Consider the following 4,223-nt stretch of genomic DNA (forward strand, 5'->3'; position numbering starts at 1 on the left):
GAACCTGGGAATCAGGGATATTAGTTTCTTTCTTTTATATATCGTTTTTATTGGAAAAGGGGAAACCCCGGGGAACCAAAAAGATTCATGCTTTTTGGGTTTTTTTTTAAAAACCTTTTCCCCCTTTTCCTCTTTCCTATAAAATCTGTATAAAAGACCCCGAACCTAGGATATCATGGCATTATTAACTGTCTTTCTCTCCATATAAGTCGTGTATGACCCGAACCTAGGATATCATGGCATTATTAGTTGTCTTTCTCTCCATATAAGTCGTGTATGACCCTGAACCTAGGATATCATGGCATTATTAGTTGTCTTTCTCTCTATATAAGTCGTGTATGACCCTGAACCTAGGATATCATGGCATTATTAGTTGTCTTTCTCTCCATATAAGTCGTGTATGACCCTGAACCTAGGATATCATGGCATTATTAGTTGTCTTTCTCTCCATATAAGTCGTGTATGACCCGAACCTAGGATATCATGGCATTATTAGTTGTCTTTCTCTATATATAAGTCGTGTATGACCCTGAACCTAGGATATCATGGCATTATCAGTTGTCTTTCTCTCCATATAAGTCGTGTATGACCCCGAACCTAGGATATCATGGCATTATTAGTTGTCTTTTTCTCCATATAAGTCGTGTATGACCTAGAACCTAGGATACATGGCATTATTAGTTGTCTTTTTCTCTATATAAGTCGTGTATGACCCCAAACCTAGGATATCATGGCATTAATAGTTGCCTTTCCAAATCCTCTGCATTGATGTTTGTGAAATGTATATAGAAGAAACACAATGAATTTTTGGAAAAGCTATATCTTTATTTCGAATGTGAACATTTAACAGCAGAATTTTCATCTCACTTGGAAAGAACTGATAACAGAAAGGAGCAAATACATTTTAAAGTTCAGCTGACACATAATACACAAATTTGATCGGTGCCTTACGTTTTTACCATAGCCGAATGGAAACACCTCTTCAAGTTCTTCATATCAGTAATTTGGCAAGGAAATATTTGTATAGGTAAATTTCATTATTTCTAGAGTGTAAATCTGGTTAGAAAATAGGGTTGTCCACACCTATATTGATGGTAAATCTGGTTAGAAAATAGGGTTCTCCACACCTATATTGATGGTAAATCTGGTTAGAAAATAGGGTTGTCCACACCTATATTGATGGTAAATCTGGTTAGAAAATAGGGTTCTCCACACCTATATTGATGGTTAATCTGGTTAGAAAATAGGGTTCTCCACACCTATATTGATGGTTAATCTGGTTAGAAAATAGGGTTGTCCACACCTATATTGATGGTAAATCTGGTTAGATAATAGGGTTGTCCACACCTATATTGATGGTTAATCTGGTTAGAAAATAGGGTTGTCCACACCTATATTGATGGTTAATCTGGTTAGAAAATAGGGTTCTCCACACCTATATTGATGGTTAATCTGGTTAGAAAATAGGGTTCTCCACACCTATATTGATGGTAAATCTGGTTAGAAAATAGGGTTCTCCACACCTATATTGATGGTAAATCTGGTTAGATAATAGGGTTCTCCACACCTATATTGATGGTTAATCTGGTTAGAAAATAGGGTTGTCCACACCTATATTGATGGTTAATCTGGTTAGAAAATAGGGTTCTCCACACCTATATTGATGGTAAATCTGGTTAGAAAATAGGGTTCTCCACACCTATATTGATGGTAAATCTGGTTAGAAAATAGGGTTGTCCACACCTATATTGATGCATTTGACTACAGAGAAGTTCATTAATACTCAATCTGAATGGTAGAGAATTATATTTACATATTTGACTAGGAAATATATTTACCACATCTAACAAAAATGATTTTAAATACATGAGCAGAAAATATATTTACACATCAGACTAGAAATTAAATGCAATCAATAGCTTATAAATTCCCATTAGCGCTATTTTGGCATACATATGACAAAAAATTGAAATCTGATTACAAATATTTATATATCTTTCTAAATATTACCAAATTTTGTTCATCTAAAGAAGACAGCTATGCAGAAACTAGAGTTTCGTCTAAGGACTACTTCTGACAATGGTTGTTCAATATGTCACTACAGGAGACCTAGTCAAAAGCCTTAGCACATGGACTTTAATGCTCACATGATATTCAGCCAAATAGAGGTCACAGCTGCAAAGCTAAAACCCCATCGTGATCATTTGCACCAAGATAGGTATCAACTACACTAGCCATTCTTAAAAAGTTGAAGTAAATGAGGTGAGATGACTTAGGGCACATTTATGTCCATGCAACACCAATGAGAAGGGGCTGTGAAATTTCATGCAAAAAAGACTTCCCTAAAATAACCCTAACACTAGTCACTAAACTTTCAAATACATACACCTATACAAAAAGTTGACATTTTGGAGCAAACGGGCAGTTTCATTACTAACATGTCATGTGATGACAACCTTTGACTTTATGACCTTGAACCATGCATCAAAATAATTCTTATTCAATTACCTACAACATTTTTCCTGACATGTATTTACAAAAACTTTTCCCTTTTGGATACTTGGAAATTTTTCTAAAAATAAAAACGATGACAGACAAAAAGCGATCAGAATAGCTCACATGAGCAATCATAGATAGAGCCATGAAACAACAGGTGTAGAAAAGGCATGCGAGTTATATGTTGTACTAAATACGCAATGTCCATGTATAAGAATATCAGTTGCCCTTAAGTCTAGAAGAGACAATTTCTGGATTCTGGATAAGAGCCTGGATAGCTTAAATTGAAGTCCATGCTAAAATATTGTATTTTACAATTTTTTAAATTTGCGCTTAAGTACACTTTTTTTAATATGCCTCATCTGATTTGAAGGCCTGCATACACCTCATAAACAAAAAATAATAAAATAAAATTTTAACCTGCTTTATTCCAAATCAGACTCAAACTTTATTTTAATAAAAAAAGATTTGTGTCGTCCAAAATGGTCTTGATTTTGGTCCAAATCATCACAAGGGCCGAAGTTAGTTTTATTGAACATTGTTTTTGAGTAAATAAAATGAATCATTTATCATATCTGAGTATACTGAGTGACCTTAAAACAACCTTAACATTCAATGGGAATATCAAGGGGAATAAAAGAGCATTAAAGATTATCCTGTTTTTAAAAGAATAATATAGCACCTGCCTCATTGGTTTTGGCAGAAATAACAAATAACAAAAAATAAATGGCCTGAGAAACAAAAAAATAATTTTACCTGGCCACACAACAGAATATTATAACAGTATCACCTCTGAAAAAAAGTTCATATTCCTTCACATTTTAACTACATTGTACATGACAGCAAAATGTAAGGAAACAAACATGGTCATTAAAAAAAGAATTTGACGTATCTGAAGAGGGGTACATTAATTCAAAGCTAGGTACACTTATTTGAGGATCACTCTGTAAGGGATGATCCTCAAATAAGTCACTTATAACTTTCATAACAAGAGGCTCATTGGGCCTTAACCTCACGTAGTTTCAATTAACCTTTGACCCATGGACCTTGAACTTTGCCAAAATAATTTGCACATTTGTCCCTTCACTTTCAAATGCATACACCTACACAAAATGTTGATAGTTTTGGAGGAAATTGGCTGGCTGTTTCATACTTCCAAGTGCCTATGACCCTTTGACTATTGACCTCGTAACCTTGAAACTTCATGAAAATAACCATGGCATTAGTTCCTACCATTTTCAAATGCATATGCCTATACAAAATGCTGATGAGAACATTTTTGTGCAAACAACTGGCCATTTCAGTCATTCCAGGTGACCTTTGACTTTTGACCCTGTGACCTTGAAACTTGTAGTCACATTAGTCCAGAGACCTATATACTAGGGATTCGCAACAACCGCTTTTCTCGCAGAGTCACGACCTCACCTATTGTTCTCATTACCGGAGGTATATTTAGCACGAGATCTAGCGAGACCAAGCGCTGCGGCTGCGCAATAAGTGGATATCGGAGTTGATTATATTAGTGACATGTGCCGTGCCAAGAGATGGCGACGACTGTCTGTGCACATGTGTCACCGCGTTTGGCCGAGATAACTTCACACTGGCGATAGTTATACCAGAGACATATATACAGATATATGTCTCTGGTTATACCTATGCACTGTAATGTATATCGGCAGATGTGAACAACGATATTTAAGTAGTGTCTAACCGAAAAAAGCACCATT

At 35.4% G+C, this 4,223-nt stretch overlaps 1 long non-coding RNA gene across 1 annotated transcript; it reads right to left on the minus strand.

Annotated features, from left to right (window-relative positions):
• Window positions 1–804: 804 nt before the first annotated feature.
• On the minus strand, window positions 805–3,877 carry LOC117320471. Its single transcript, XR_004531047.1, has 2 exons — window positions 1,744–3,877; window positions 805–1,699 (listed from the first exon to the last, which is right to left on the minus strand). It is a non-coding gene; the product is annotated as an uncharacterized LOC117320471 (long non-coding RNA).
• Between the last annotated feature and the right edge of the window lie 346 nt (window positions 3,878–4,223).

Source organism: Pecten maximus, unplaced genomic scaffold, assembly GCF_902652985.1.
Source record: "Pecten maximus unplaced genomic scaffold, xPecMax1.1, whole genome shotgun sequence".
Lineage (NCBI taxonomy): Eukaryota > Metazoa > Mollusca > Bivalvia > Pectinida > Pectinidae > Pecten > Pecten maximus.